Raw genomic sequence first — 17,664 nt, 5'->3', positions numbered from 1 at the left:
GGGAACTTTATTTTATCTGTCCCCTCTCTTTCATTCCCGTTGCTGGTCGCACATCCACCTGTGCGCCTTGTTCTATAGGAGAGCCACCATTTTTGGCCCTTAGAAATTATATCCCCTGATGAGGGGAGGGGTTCTTCCCCCTACCCCAGAAACGTGCATGTAGGGATCCTTGTAGGGCCTTTTTAGGGACCACAATTCCAGGGCTAGGTTCCGGACGGGAGCCCAAATAGTGGGACACCCCGTGGCTAGTTTTTGGAGGCTTATTGTAGGGCTGTGAGGGCCAATTAGGGATAGAAAAGGAAAAACATCGTTTCCATTCCCTTTAAATATCCTCCAACTGCCCGAAAAGGACCACCCTGCCTGACAAAGACTCAAGAACACAGGTGCCTGGAGTACATCTAACCTGTACGGTAGGACACCTGGTGGTGTGTCTTTCTCTTAAGCGGTGCCGCCGTGCACCTAATTGCTGTGGATGTACTAGTGTACAACATTTAACACGGATATCTAAACATCCATGTCATTTTTGTGTTGTGTTTGTCGGGATCCTTGTAGGGCCTTTTTAGGGACCACAATTCCAGGGCTAGGTTCCGGACGGGAGCCCAAATAGTGGGACACCCCGTGGCTAGTTTTTGGAGGCTTATTGTAGGGCTGTGAGGGCCAATTAGGGATAGAAAAGGAAAAACATCGTTTCCATTCCCTTTAAATATCCTCCAACTGCCCGAAAAGGACCACCCTGCCTGACAAAGACTCAAGAACACAGGTGCCTGGAGTACATCTAACCTGTACGGTAGGACACCTGGTGGTGTGTCTTTCTCTTAAGCGGTGCCGCCGTGCACCTAATTGCTGTGGATGTACTAGTGTACAACATTTAACACGGATATCTAAACATCCATGTCATTTTTGTGTTGTGTTTGTCGTTGTGTATATAGATTTTTTGTTGTTTAATACTTGTTGTATGTCCACCTTGATGTGTCGGATATTGGCGCCTACTAGTGCCAAACCCGACCACCTGTGGCTTGAATACTGATGTGCACCACCTTAACTGCCTAGACCTGGAAACATCATGCTTGGAATACATCAGTCATTTCACTTCTTGCCTTTGTGGACATTCTAGTATTGCTCTCAGTACAAGTCCTGTTATATCATAGGACACTGCCAGCAATCTACGATTACCTACCTCTCTTCTTTTCATTTTGAGGAACAAAATCTCATTTATCTTACAAGAGCTATATTAAAAGCTAAGTTTTAACTTATCCAGATCACTAAAATACTACTTCAAAAAATCTATTTTTTTTTTAGCACGTTTGTGGGAGGAAAAAAAAGGAATTTTTCTCTGATAGAAAATGTTTAAAAGTTCCTTGTATTTGTCTGTACTACTGACTTATGGAAAGTTTTGTGAAAAATGTGTGACCAATTACAGAAAAGCTGGCATTTGATGTCTTCCAATGAACATTCTGTCAGTTGATCACGGTTGTCTCTGTAGTGTCCATTATTCCTAAAAACTGTCACTTTTTAAAAATCTCAGTGACAGATCCTGTAGATAATGAGGAACCAAGGAGGAACTATCTGAATTTTGAGCCAGCTAGACTGCAGTTAGTGAGTAATTTGATTAACATTATATTTCTTTTGATTTCTAATAGGCCCAGCAGATTTCATATACTATAAATAATCCCATGTGATAAATGACCAATTTCTACTGAGAAACTACATGGTAAAATGTAATACTACACTGACATATGTAACTGTAATAAGAAGAAATACAACAGCATGATAATAATACTCCAAAGGACTTTACAAATTGTAGAAACAAATACACTTGACTTCTTGGAGCAATTTTTTCATTTTCCAAAATTTAACATTAAACTGAATTTTGGTTAATCTTGAAACAACAGCTCACCTTTAAATTCGTTTCTCACACACTGATAACCATTTGTTACTGTGTCACCATGTTCTATCTGTTACACAGTGACAGTTTACCATTAATTGCTGAGAAGCTAATTTGAACCTAGCAAATTGGATGCACTTCCTGTTGACACTTCTTTTCTTGTCACTTTCTGCTTTCACAAGTGATCTAGTAGCATGGCTCTCTAAATACCAACTTGTTTGCTGGCCCTTGGCACATGTAAAGGCTCTACTTTACTCTATAAATTTACAAATGGGCCATAAGATCAATAACGCCTTTTTGTTTCATGTGCCAATTATTAAAGCGTAACATTTCTTAAATCCATTATTTAAAATATAAATAAACAAAATAAAGATGCTTAAAAATATCAGTTGTGTCACATGGTTACTATATTTTTCTCACTGATATAAACTATTTAACTCACAGTCCATTTTCACTAGCTTGGGGGCATGAGCTGGGTACTGCGTGCTAGTTCAGGGCTCACTGTCTTTCAAAACCCTTTGATGTATAGATTGTCTAAATAAGTGCTACTTCATTCCCTAAGTGCACTAGCTGTGCTAAAAGAAACTCTAAGGCCTCTTTCACACGGGCGTCATATTTTTGGCCCGGATAAGAGGCGGGTGCGTTGCGGGAAAATGCACAATTTTTCTGCGCGAGTGCAAAACATTGTAATGCGTTTTGCACTCGCGTGAGAAAAATCGAGCATGTTTGGTACCCAAACCCGAACTTCTTCACAGAAGTTCGGGCTTGGGATCGGTGTTCTGTAGATTGTATTATTTTCCCTTATAACATGGTTATAAGGGAAAATAATAACATTCTGAATACAGAATGCTAAGTAAAATAGGGCTGGAGGGGTTAAAAAAAAAAAGATTAAACTCACCTTAATCCACTTGTTCGCACCCGGCATCTCTTCTGTCTTCATCTGTGCTGTGAGCAATAGGACTTTTGATGACGTCACTACGCTCATCACATGATCCATCACCATGGTGATGGATCATGTGATGGACCATGTGATGAACGCAGTGATGTCATCAAAGGTCCTATTGCTCACAGCACAGATGAAGACAGAAGAGATGCCGGCTGCGCGAACAAGTGGATTAAGGCAAGTTAAATTATTTATTTATTTATTTTTATCCCCTCCAGCCCTATTGTACTATGCATTCTGTATTCAGAATGCTATTATTTTCCCTTATAACCATGTTATAAGGGGAAATAATAATGATCGGGTCCCCATCCCGATTGTCACCTAGCAACCATGCGTGAAAATCGCACCGCATCCGCACTTGCTTGCGGATGCTTGCGATTTTCACGCAACCCCATTCATTTCTATGGGGCCTGCGTTACGTGAAAAACGCACAAAGAGGAGCATGCTGTGATTTTCACGCAACGCACAAGTGATGCGTGAAAATCACCGCTCGTGTGCACAGACCCATAGAAATGAATGGGTCAGTATTCAGTGCGGGTGCAATGCGTTCACCTCCCGCATTGCACCCGCGCGGAATACTCGCCCGTGGGAAAGGGGCCTAACACTGTACTTTTGCATGCTCTACTTTTTTGTGGTGCAGACCGTTGGATGTGGATCGCGGGCCCTATTCAAGTGAATGGGTCTTAAGGCCACAAACAGCGGCCCTAAGGTCGGTGCCTGTGAATTGCAGACCTCAATGTGCAGTCTGTAGCACGGGCCCAGAGGCATAATTCTATAACCGTTTTTCACTCCCTGCCTTCCCAGAGTCCTAACTTTTTTATTTTTCTGTTCACATAGGTTTATGAGGGCTTATTTTTTTGGGACAAGCTGTACTTTCTAATGGTACCATTTATGGTTGCATGCAATGTAGTGGGAAGCGGTAAAACATTTTTTAAATGGGGCGGAATTGGAAAAAAAACGCAATTCTGACTTTTTTTTTTTTTTTTACACTATTCACTATGAGGTAAGATTGACCTGTTACCTGTCCAGATCACAATTTTTATTTCGCTACCACCTCTGCATCTCCTGGTTCTATCAAAAAACATCTGAGGGATAAGTTATACTCCCCCACGTCCCCCCCAAAAAAATACTGTGGCAAATATGCCACAAAAATGACATATGTCACAAAAAACATGCAAGATTCTGTGTACGGATACGAACCACGTAAAATTACATTGTAACATTGTGAACACCCTCTCTCCCAGTCTCGAGTACATTGCAAACTTCATGTCACCACCACGATAAAATTTACTCTTGGCTAGACATATCTTGAAATTTGTGTCACAAGATAAACAGCTTTTCAGAACATCGTGATTTTGTGATATTATGTCACAAGATATGTATCCTATATGTGACTAAGTTGGGCCATCAAGAGGTTGTGTTGTAAATTGCAGCCTACTAAAGGTTTTGCTAGCATGTTACAATATTATATTGAATTTGTTAAACCCCCTTCTGACATGGCAATTTTCCAATTTGGAATTTTTGTTTTTCACTCCCTGTCTTCCCAGAGCCATAACCTTTTTCTTTTTCTTTCACATAGCCGTATGAGAGCTTGTTTTTTGAGGGACAAGTTGCATTTCTAATGGTACCATTTACTAATGCATATGATGTAGTGGGAAGCTGGAAAAAAATTCTAAATGTGCTGGAATTGGAAAGAAATGCATTTATGCCACAGTTTTGTGGGTGTTATTTTTAACTGACCAGTTCCCTTTATTTCTATACAGTTGCAAGAAAAAGTATGTGAATCCTTTGGAATGATATGGATTTCTGCACAAATTGGTCATAAAATGTGATCTGATCTTCATCTAAGTCACAACAGTAGACAATCACAGTCTGCTTAAACTATTAAGGCTACTTTCACACTAGCGTTCGGGGCTCCGCTTGTGAGCTCCGTTTGAAAGGGCTCACAAGCGGCCCCGAACGCATCCGTACTGCCCTAATGCATTCTGAGTGGATGCGGATCCGCTCAGAATGCATCAGTCTGGCGGCGTTCAGCCTCCGCTCCGCTCAGCAGGCGGACACCTGAACGCTGCTTGCATCGTTCGGGTGTCCGCCTGGCCGTGCGGAGGCAAGCGGATCCGTCCAGACTTACAATGTAAGTCAATGGGGATGGATCCGTTTGAAGATGACACTATATGGCTCAATCTTCAAATGGATCCGTCCCCCATTGACTTTAAATGTAAAGTCTGGACGGATCCGTTTAGGCTACTTTCACACTTGGAAATATTTCTAAGTTATAATGCAGACGGATCCGTTCTGAACGGATACAAACGTCTGCATTATAGGAGCGGATCCGTCTGATGAAACATCAGATGGACCCGCTCTGAACGCAAGTGTGAAAGTAGCCTTACACACAATTAATTAAATGTACCGTGTTTTTATTGAACACACCATGTAAACATTCACAGTGCAGGTGGAAAAAGTATGTGAACCCCTAGACTAATGACATCTCCAAGAGCTAATTGGAGTGAGGTGTCAGCCAACTGGAGTCCAATCAATGAGATGAGATTGGAGGTGTTGGTTACAGCTTACCTCCCCTATAAAAAAACACACTCCAGTTCTGAGTTTGCTTTTCACAAGAAGCTTTGCCTGATATGAATGATGCCTCACACAAAAGAGCTCTCAGAAGTCCTACGATTAATATATGTTGACTTGCTGGAAAGGGTTATAAAAGTATCTCCAAAAGCCTTGCTGTTCATCAGTGCACAGTAAGACAAATTGTCTATAAATGGAGAAAGTTCAGCACTGCTGCTACTCTCCCTAGGAGTGGCCGTCCTGTAAAGATGACTGCAAGAGCACAGCTCAGACTGCTCAATGAGGTGAAGAAGAATCATAGTGTCAGCTAAAGACTTTCAAAAGTCTCTGGCATATGCTAACATCCCTGTTAGCAAATCTACGATATGTAAAACACTAAACAAGAATGGATTTCATGGGAGGATACCACAGAGGAAGCCACTGCTGTCCAAAAAAAACCATTGCTGCATGTTTACAGTTTGCACAAGAGCACCTGGATGTTCCACAGCAGTACTGGCAAAATATTCTGTGGACAGATGAAAACAAAGTTGAGTTGTTTGGAAGAAACACACAACACTATGTGTGGAGAAAAAGAGGCATAGCACACCAACATCAAAACCTCATCCCAACTGTGAAGTATGGTGGTGGGGGGATCATGGTTTGCTGCGTCAGGGCCTGGACGGATTGCTATCATCGAAGGAAAAATTAATTCCCAAGTTTATCAAGACATTTTGCAGGAGAACTTAAGGCCATCTGTCCACCAGCTGAAGCTCAACACAAGATGGGTGTTGCAACAGGACAACGACCCAAAGCATAGAAGAAAATCAACAACAGATTGGCTTAAACAGAAGAAAATACGCCTTCTGGAGTGGCCCAGTCAGAGTCCTGACCTCAACCCGATTAAAGAAAGCGATTCACACCAGACATCCCAAGAATATTGCTGAACTGAAACAGTTCTGTAAAGAGGAATGGTCAAGAATTACTGCTGACCGTTGTGCATGTCTGATCTGCAACTACAGGGAACGTTTGGTTAAAGTTATTGCTGCCAAAGGGTTCACATACTTTTTCCACCTACACTGTGAATGTTTACATGGTGTGTTCAATAAAAACATGGTAACATTTAATTCTTTGTGTGTTATTAGTTTAAGCAGACTGTGTTTGTCTATTGTTTTGACTTAGATGAAGATCAGATCACATTTTATGACTAATTTGTGCAGAAATCCATATCATTCCAAATGGTTCACATACTTTTTCTTGCAACTGTACATAGCAAGCTGCTTGTCACAAACTATTTTTTCCCCTCAATGTATCTCTCCTATTGAGGAATACATTGCAAATAGCCTGGCATAAACCACTATATTTTCCTCCCTCTCCTCCTATCTCTAAATGTTAAGAGGTGGTAAGGTGAGAAGACAGTATTTGGTTTTTACAAAAGAGGTTCTTCAGAGATAAACCATAACCACTATCCAGAAATACAGTGTTGTACTATGGTATAGCCTAAAACTAGTAGATAACATGCGTAGTCATCCAAGACTGGGGAGGAGAATGTTGCTCCTGAGAGGGTAAGTGTTGCTGTAATCCTGGACAGAAGACAACCAAACTCATTCATTCTGCTGACAAATCAACACAGAAGGGAGGGGAAGCAGTTTTCTCCTGTGTCAAGACCAACTAGAATTACAGAGCTTCCAGCAAGGAAGAATAAGGCAATATATTCTGAAAGTCTGAGGTACATTAGTAACATTTATACATTGCTAACATTTTTTTCTTCATGGAAAACCCCTTGAAATCCCCTTCTTCAAACTCATCAGCCTGAACTTGGTTTTGGTCTTGCTCCTGTTTTAAAGCCAATAATTTTGCTAGGAGTCTACCCTGAATTCTAGCAGGTTGAGGTGAGACCTGCATATAATGTACAGGTCTCACTTCTGAATTTGTGGAGAAAGTTAAGGGAGGATGGAGGGGGGACAAGCAGACAGCGTGCAGAGCAGGAAGAGGATCATAGAACTTCCTACTGTCCCCTCATGGGTTTAGATCATTTCAAGAAAATGGATGACCCACACCTTTAGGCTCAGTTGAAAAAAAGTAGAGCTCCAGCAGAACTTCTTTATAGTTCCTAGTATTCACAGTGAGAGTTATAGCTATGAAATTTAATAGTAGTTTCTCCCTTTAAATGGTAGTATTAATAACACAGAGGCTTTGCTAGGTTTAAAGGGACCTTTTACCTGGATTTTGTGTATAGAGCTGGGGACATGGGTTGCTAGATGACATGTTCGCGACATCTCTAATCCGCAATACCTATTCCCCATAGCTCTCTGTGCTTTTATTGTGAAAAAAAAAAAAAAACGATTTGATACATATGCAAATTTACCTGAGATAAGTCCTGTTCCTGACTGATCTCAGGGACAGGACTCTTCTCAAGTTAATTAGCATATGTATAAAATCGGTTTTTTAACACAATAAAAGCACACAGAGCTATGGGGACTAGGTATTGCGGATTAGAGATGTAGCGAACATAAAATTTTCCGTTCGCGAACGGCAAACGCGAATTTCCGCAAATGTTCGCGAACGGGCGAACCGGGCGAACCGTCATAGACTTCAATAGACAGGCGAATTTTAAAACCCACAGGGACTCTTTCTGGCCACAATAGTGATGGAAAAGTTGTTTCAAGGGGACTAACACCTGGACTGTGGCATGCCGGAGGGGGATCCATGGCAAAACTCCCATGGAAAATTACGTAGTTGACGCAGAGTGTGGTAAGTTGAATTCACAATGCGATTAATATAACCTGCATTAATCGCATTGCGATTACAACTTAGATCTGAGATCCTAATGGTTGTATTGCTAGAATTGACGAATATAACGAATATAGCACTATATTCTCAATCTTCGTTATATCCTAGCAATACAACCATTAGGAACCCAGCTCTAAGTTGAATTCACAATGCGATTAATATAACCTGTATTAATCGCATTGCGATTACAACTTAGATCTGAGTTCATAATGGTTGTATTGCTAGAATTGACGATTCCGAATATAATGATTATAGCAATATATTCTCATTCTTCGTTATATTCTATCAATACAACCATTAGGAACTCAGATCTAAGTTGAATTCGCAATGCGATTAATATAACCTGTATTAATCGCATTGCGATTACAACTTAGGTCTGAGTTCATAATGGTTGTATTGGTCGCGCCGTCACGTGGTAAACGGGGACGGGGGTGTGACTCACTGCAGCCTGGTGAGTGTTGGGGCGCCGCGGCAGCTGCCCTGCAGGAGTCTCTGGTGCCGGGAGGAGAAGGTAGGTAGAGCGGCTCTGACTTTATAGACCAAATTATTTTAATAATACCCCAATAATAATAAGTTAATAACCTAACCCCATTCATAAATTATTGTGGATTATTATAGAGACGGCCCAGGCCAAGAGACATAAGGGGTTGGGTTGAACTGTGCCACCCGGACACATTTACTAATCTTTGCTCAGGGGGGCCCTCATAAATATAGACCCACATGGTGTGGACTGGTCATTTTTACTAAGGAATATAGTTTAAACGTTTATGTGCAAAAGAGAAAATAAGAAGTCAGCTCCAATCAGATATCTGCACATAGACCAAGACTCTGGGTCTATGCAGATATCTGATTGGAGCTGACTTAGTGACTTCTTTTTTTCTCTCTTTATCTCTTTATTATGGCTTCGGGGGGGGGGGGGGGGCAGGCGTGACACCATTTTCTACCGCACCGGGTGACACCAGCCTTAGCAACGCCACTGTAACCATTAGGAACCCAGCTCTAAGTTGAATTCGCAATGCGATTAATATAACCTGTATTAATCGCATTGCGATTACAACTTAGATCTGAGTTCCTAATGGTTGTATTGCTAGAATTGACGAATATAACGGATATAGCACTATATTCTCAATCTTCGTTATATTCTAGCAATACAACAACCATTAGGTACCAAGCTCTAAGTTGAATTCGCAATGCGATTAATATAACCCGTATTAATCGCATTGCGATTACAACTTAGTCAAATTTGTGACACTGCAGCTTCAGAATGAATCTAAGATGGATGCTGTCCCTAAAATGGATGCTGTCCCTGTTATTTGATAGAAGGTAGGAGGGTCTGGGAGGGAGGGTATGCTGATTGGCTGGAATGTGTCTGCTGACTGTGAGGTACAGGGTCAAAGTTTGCTCAATGATGACGTATAGGGGGCGGACCGAACATCACATATGTTCGCCCGCCGGCAAATAGTTCGGGACATCTCTATTGCGGATGTGCTAGCGGCCATCTAGCAACCCATGCCCTCAGCTCTATACACAAAATTCAGGTGACAGGTTCCCTTTAAATTGTGAATGTATTCTCATGCATTTATGTACAATATTTAAATTGGCTGTCATGTGATATTTCCTATTTTCTGGGTAAAATTATTGATGTACTGAAATATAACCCATTTCTACCAGTAATCTCGACAGTATCCATAGTTGAGATAGAATATTTCTTTACTTACACTGTTATTGGTTATTATCAAAAAGTCCTTAAATAGTAAAGCAGTGTGTGCGTGTCAAGGAAATTGAAAGATATGTATATGGGTTTTAAATGGCTGTGTTGAAAATACATTTTTACATAACTCTTTTATTTTGAAGTTTAGAATTTGTATAATACTATCATAAACAGAAAGAAAAACTGAAAATGAATTCTTCCTTCCAATCCTTATTTGTGGAGGTGACAGCAGCATTAGGAGACCACAGAGTGACCCAGTGACAGATTGGGGAGGTGGCAGCAGTATCAGGAGACCACAGAGTGGCAAGGTGACATAGTGTGGAGGTAGCAGAAGCATCAGTAGACCACAGAGTGGCAAGGTGACAGAGTATGGAGGTGGCAGCAGCATCAGGAGACCACAGAGTAGCAATGTGACATAGTAAGGAGGTGGCAGCAGCATCAGGAGACCACAGAGTGACCCGGTGACAGAGTGGGTAGGTGGGTGGCAATTCGAGTACCAGCTGAAGATGGTGGGTGAAAGAAGGAGCACTTGGCATCAGATGTATGGCATCAGGCGGGTGGCAGCATCAGAATAGTAGCTGAGGCAGGTAGCCAGAAGATACCGGTCTCTTTTGTCAAAGTTTTGGTGTGGCACCATGGATGATCTAGTCTGATGCATCAGGCATTGGTGGGTGGAAATCCTGGCTGATACATGCCTGATTCATCTTGACAAAATTAAGTCTCTCCACATTTTAGACAGGCGAGTTCTTGGGGTAACTATGGCCCCCGTCACACTAAACACCCGCTCTGATGCTACACTACTGGCCGGGCAGGATAGCTTTTCCAGGGCAAACTCTGCTAGTTGCGACCATAGATCCAGTTTGGCTGCCCAGTAGTCCAGTGGATCTTCAATCTTGGGTGGCAGGGTACTGTCCAAGTATGCCACCACCTGCTGGTTCAGGTCCTACTCCAGGTCTAGTGTTGATCAGTGATGACCGGCAGGGGTCATATTCGAATTCGTGATATTTCACAAATATTTTGTCGAATATTTTGTAGAATATTACTCGAAAATCGGCAAGGTAATGATCGCTTAATATGTGAACATTACGCAATCAATACAGGTGTGGGTCAAAAACGAATATATAGCACTATGGAATATAGTGCTATATATTTGTTTTTAGAATATTCATCATTTTTTCCATCTGAACACATGATTCCTCCCTGCGTCTTGCTTGTGGGCCAATGAGTCATTGTACCACAAGCAACTTAAGCAGGGAGGAATCATGACTTCAGATGGAAAAAAATTACGAATATTCTAAAAAACTAATATATAGCACTATATTCAATATAGTGCTATATATTCGTAATGATGAATATTCGTAATAATTTTTTTCATCTGAAGTCATGATCCCTCCCTGCTTAAGTTGCTTGTGGGCTAATGACTCATTGGCCCACAAACAAGAAGCAGGGAGGAATTATGTGTTCAAATGGAAAAAATTATGAATATTCGATATAACGAATATATAGCACTATATTCTAAATATTTGCAAATTCTCGAAGTGGCGATATTCGAGATAAAAATTAGCTTTTTGAATATTCGTGCTCAACACTAGTGTTGATCGTGAATATTGTAATTGTGAATTTTTATTGCGAATATCGGCACTTCTCGAATTTATTGTGAATATTATGCGAAAAATTTGCGACATTTCGCGAAAATGAATATTGCCTATGCCGCTCATCACTATCCAGGTCTAGCTGCTGCTGATTAGTAATTTCTTCACTATGTGGGTGAAGAAAGCTGCTCATCAGCGACTCTAGACTCAAGTTGCTGCTGATGGAGCTGGAACTGCTCCTACTCCCCCCCCCCACCATTCCACAGCAGCCATGGCAGAGAAACGTGAGCGCAGAGGGCCCCATCCCCGGTCAGACCTGCGAGAGAATGGATGATGGTGCAGATAGGCAGCGGCAAACTGACTACATAGGATGTCTCTATAGTAGTTCAGTTTGTCCTCCTTCTCAGCGGGTGTAAAAAAAAGGCCCCCGTTTTGGACCGGTAGCAAGGGTCGAACAAGGTGGAGAGCCAGAAGTCATCCCTTTGCCGAATGGTGACAATTCGGCTGTCACTACTAGAGATAAGTGTTGGGCGCGAATATTCGAATAGCAAATATGAATCACAAATATTGGCACTTCAAAAATTCACGAATATTTAGAATATAGTGATATATATTCATAATTTTGAATATTCTAAATTTGTTTTCATCGGTAACCTCCCTACTTGCTTCTGAGTCAATGAGAAGGCTGCAATGTCTTTGTCTGAGGTTAGCAACATCCCTAGCAACCAATAGGAAAGTTGCCTACCCCTTACTATATAAGAACTTCCCCAGAAGTCCTTGTATGCAGTATTTTGCAGATCTGAGAAAGACAGCAGTGTTATTGCTGTGCTCTCTGTTTTCCTGTGTCATTACATTAGTTAGATAGCTAGCTAGCTAGTTATTTAGATAGTTAGTTAGCTTATATATATAATACAGATAGTTAGTGGGAGATAGTCAGCGTATGTTAGATAGTGATATAGTGTAGCTGATAGGTTCTGCTGTCCAGACATACATGCTAGATACATAGTGCTGTATGTATGTATGTATGTATGCTATATACATACATACATAGATACATAGTTCTGAGATGTCACAAGTTCACAACAATACTTAGTGCGCCAATCACTAATAAGTAGTCAGATCTGTTAAAATGTGAAGTTCCACGTATTGTGCCAAAATATTTGCATCATTAGTGCCTATTTCGCAATCGTGAATATATTCTAGCACTCTATCTGCATATAAAGCTATTGTGATGTTCTGCCGTGCCAACCATTTTCTCCAGTCTCAGGAAACTTCTAACAGCTTGAAAAAAGTAGCTATAGTGACCCACGCCAAAATTTTGTGCGTTTTACGCGAGTATTACATCGCCGATTTTTCGCGATCAAGAAAATAATGTCGAATTTGCGAATATATGATGAATATTCTACCAAATATTCGCAAAATATCACAAATTCGAATATTGCCCCTGCCGCTTATCACTACTAGAGATTCTTGAAAGTTCGATTCGGCTGCTACGCAAAATTCTTTTATTTGTGGCGAATTACTTTGTCATGAAGCGCATTTTTTGTAAGTAAAGGGTGCAATGACAGGGAGCTGTGATAGCGCCGCCCCCGTCATTGTACACCTCAGATGCCGCGTTCATACATAATCGCAGCATCTGAGTATAAAATTAACACCAAAAAAAACGTACCACTTCCATTTGCTCACGACGGGCCGGCCGCCGCTATCTTGCTTTAAAATCTCATCCGAAACCCTGTGCGGCGTGAGATTACTGGCCAGCGTGATGATTTTATCTCGCGCCGCACGGGATTTTGGCCGAGATCTTCAAGCAAGATGGAGGCTGGTGGACCATCACAAGCAGATGGAGGAGGTAAGTTTGAATTATAATTTTTTTTTTATACTATTTCAGTTTAAATTGATTCGCTGACATGAAGCACGAGGAAATTTGGCTTCTAGGAGAATCAAATTAATCCTGAAATTCGGATCGAATTCCACTTCGTGGAATTCGATTCGCTCATCTCTAGTCACTACGCAAGCAAGTAAGCATACATCGGGCTACTTGTGCAAGTGACTCGGAGGAACTCCCTGCATCCATCTTCACTGCATACTGCTACAGTGTGTCTGGGTCCTCTTCCTCATCGCACTGTAGCTCCTCTGGCTGCTTCTGCTCCTCCTCTCCTGTCACCTGTGTGTAAAAACCATCCATTTCGGTACACTTTGCTTGTGCTCCAATGTCCTTCTCTTCCTCCTCCTCCTCAAGTCCAGCCCCCACAGGACTCATGTGGCCGTGAGATGTAGGCGCCAAGTCTCCAGTCCCCTGACCAGCCGATTTACCAGCATCTGTTTCATGACATGAAGCAGTGGAATGATGTTGTTCATCCTGTAGTCCTGGCAGCTGACAAATAACGTGGTCTCCTGAAAGGGCCTGATCATACAGCAGGTGTCACGCATGAGCTGCCACTGGCTGACATCGAAGTTACACAGAGGAGTACTCCTGTCCGCTTGGATCATCAAGAAATCATTTATGAACTTTCTCTGTTCGTATAGTCGGTCCAACATATGGAGGGTGGAATTCCAACGGGTGAAAACGTTGCAAATCAGCCAATGTTGGGGGATGCTGTTCTGCCGCTGCAGCTCAAGGAGGGTGTGCTTTGCGGTGTACAAGTGGCTTAAGTGCATGCAAAGTCTCCTGGCCATTTTTAGGATGTCTTGCAGATGGGTGGAAGACTTCGAGAACCGCTTGACAACCAGATTGAATACGTGTGACATGCAGGGCGCATGGCTTAGCCCTCCTTGATGCAGCGCCGACACCATGTTCTTCCCGTTGTCGGTCACCATTGTTCCGATTTTGAGTTTTTGCTGAGAAAGCCAGGATTCAATTTCTTGATGAAGGCCATGGAGCAGTTCCTCCCCTGTGTGACTCCGTTTGCCCAGGCAAACGAAGTGCAGAAAATCATAACACCACCTTGCCATGCACATGTGGTATGTTGGAGGGGCACTGTGAATTGTCCCTGCAGTGGAGGTTGAGGACACGGTGGAGGATGAGGAAGCAGAGGAGGACATTGTTGCAGGACCAATGGCATAACAACGTGGAGGCGGAAGCGGCGTCACCTGGCCAAGTTGCTGGTGTGGATGTGCAGGTAACACATTTACCCAGTGGGTCGTAATAGACATGTATTGTCCCTGACTGTAGTTACAGCTCCACACGTTGGTGCTTCCGTGCACTTTGGCAGACACCAACAGGCTCAAGGACTGGCCCACCTTCTGTTTTACATGTGTGTGCAGGGCTCATACATCCTTTTTGGCAAATAAATGATGGCTTGGGACTCTACACCTCGGCTTGGCACAAGTTCTATGAAAGGTGCAGAGTGTAGAGCTAAAATACGGGATGCAATAGTCTCAGCATCATGTAGGTTGCTGAGACAAGGTTGTTTTTGGTATATTCTGGGCTGGATTTTAGTTGGATTGGCAGTTAGGACTGGAAGTGTGTTCTGCCAATCCACGATTGGTTGAGGATGCGTGCAACAGCAAATGTCCATGCAAAAAGGGCACTCAGATGTTGTCCATGCTAAAAAGGCAAAGTGTTGATAGGGGCAAGGCATGGCAGAAAGAGCAGGTGCTGCTGAAAGCTGCTGAAGGTTGTATTGGAGCTTAAAGGGCCAGAAGCCCAATTTAAAGAGACGGAGATCTCTGCTGATAAGACTGTAATGCCTGCGGTGTAAAAGAAACATGTATGCTGAAAATGTCTCTAGTTAAAGAGAGACACCTAAAGATTGTGGTCTGATTAAATTGGACTTTTTTGCTAAAAGTCTTTTGCCATGGGTCTTGGCAAAGAATATGTCAGATGTTTGGCGCAGATAAAGCAGCAGGAAAACCTGGCCAAACAGATGGGTTGTACCCAAAGTGAAATAATGCATTTTGATGCAGTGCGGGAGGCTTGGGAGGCATAACTGCAGTTGGCCTTGAAGAGAAAGTCTTCAACATTGAGTGGACACTTTGCAAAGGTCCAAGGAGTCAGTGATATACCTGGAGATCAAGAGGAAAAGTTGATGTGTGCCGTTGCTAAGAGCAACCAACCATGACAGCATGCAGGTCTCTGGCAACAGAGAGAGTGCTGATGGAGAAGGTGTGCACCTGATTGTCCTTTGGTCAGAAAGCCTGAGGATGATCGTTTAAACAGGAGAACTGAAAAAACGTATGAAAGATCCAGCGAGTTGGTGATTGGGGGAATCCCGCTGTGGGTCACTTTAGATTCCCGCTAACAAGTGTCCCGGGTTATGCCCGAAGTACTGGACTTTCTAAAGAGGGGGCCAGAGATAGATGCCACCGTGTCTCTGACCTTTATAACGGACTATGGCTCCGTACAGTGGGTGCTCTTGAAATGCGAGACCCTGAGGGTAGAGTTCATACTGGGCAAGGACTTTCCGTTCTTTTGGCAGATATGGAGCGGCAAGAGTGCTTTAAGTTCTGTGGTTGGAGTTCCCGAGACAAAGATATGCTGTTGCCAAGAGCAGGTGGGCAGTGGGAAGAAAAGGAGGTGGAGAGTGGTTTGGCTCTCTGGAGTTCCTATATTTCTTGCAAATGTGCACAGAGTCCAAAAAGATGCGGCTGGAGTGACCATCCGGGAAAAGTCTGGACTCAAGACCAGGCCGTTTCTAGTAGCAATGGTTTCATCTAGTAGCACGGTGATCGTGGTACTAGGAACCAAGGGCAGGTTTCCAATGTCCGGAAGAATAATAATAATCTCGCTAGAGATGTCCCAGGAATGTCCTCGTCTCCCGAGACTGACAAACTCGTGACATCAGAGGGTAAGAACGTTCCTGTTGTTGGTTGTGTGGCAGACCCTGTGACAGTAACTGCCGCCGACTCACTACCTACTGGGCCGGTAGGTAGTAAGACACCCAGCCGAGAAACTGCTACAAAAATATGTGACAATGTAAAAAAAGCAGCCTGTTGTGGTTGCACCCCCACAGGAGTCTGCAGGTGAGAAGGTTACTGTGTTTCCTAAATTGCCCATACCAAAAGCTAGGTTTGGAATGGCAAAACTCATAGATCCTATGATAGCCCGGGTAATAGGTAGCACGATAGTGAAACCTGAAACTGGTAAAATGATAAATGTGCTAGACTGTCATGCGGATAATAAGGACTGTCCGGTGGTGAAACTCCAGTGAGAACTGGGACTTATGGACTTGCTGGTAGAAATACGCTCATGCATGAGGGAATGTTGGGCCGTTATTTCCAATTGTTCTGTGAGTTGGGGGGAAGTGAAACCACTTCTGCAGTTAGTAATGAAACTCTTGCAGAACTTGTACTAACCCCTTTAACTCCTTAAGGACCGGGCTCATTTTCACCTTCAGGATCAGGCCATTTTTTGCAAATCTGACCAGTGTCACTTTATGTGTTGATAACTTTAAAACTTTTTGACTTATTCAGGCCATTCTAAGACAGTTTTTTCATCACATATTGTACTTCATGACACTGGTAAAATGGGGTTAAAAAAATTCATTTTTATTTATAAAAAAATACCAAATTTGACAAAGATTTTAAAAAATTGGCAAATTTCCAAGTTTCAATTTCTCTACTTCTATAATACATATTAATACCTACAAAGATAGTTATTACTTTACATTTACCATACTTATACTTCATGTTAGGAACATTTTGGGAATGACATTTTATTTTTGGGGGACGTTACAAGGCTTGAAATTTTCAAAAACCAACTTTTTAAGGACCAGTTCAGGTCTGAAGTCACTTTGTGAGACTTACATAATAGAAACCACCCAAAAACTGATTTTACAAACGTCGTTAACCCTTTAGGTGTTTCAGAAGAATTAATGGAAAATAGAGATACAATTTAAAAATTTCACTTTTTTGGCAGATTTTCCATTTTAATATATTTTTTTCCAGTTACAAAGCAAGGGTTAACAGCCCAAAAAAAACTTAATATTTATGGCCCTGATTCTGTAGTTTACAGAAACACTCCATATGTGGTCGTAAACTGCTGTACGGGTACACGGCAGGGCGCAGAAGGAAAGGAATGCCATACGGTTTTTGGAAGGCAGATATTGCTGGTCTGTTTTTTTTTACACCATGTCCTATTTGAAGCCCCCCTGATGCACCCCTAGAGTAGAAACTCCATAAAAGTGACCCCTCAAGGTATTCAAAACTGATTTTACAAACGTTGTTAACCCTTTAGGTGTTCCACAAGAAT

The sequence above is a fragment of the Bufo bufo genome, chromosome 4 (assembly GCF_905171765.1).
Source record: "Bufo bufo chromosome 4, aBufBuf1.1, whole genome shotgun sequence".
Taxonomy (NCBI): Eukaryota; Metazoa; Chordata; class Amphibia; order Anura; family Bufonidae; genus Bufo; species Bufo bufo.
The sequence above is the reverse complement of the archived record's forward strand: the minus strand, read 5'-3'. Positions refer to the sequence as shown.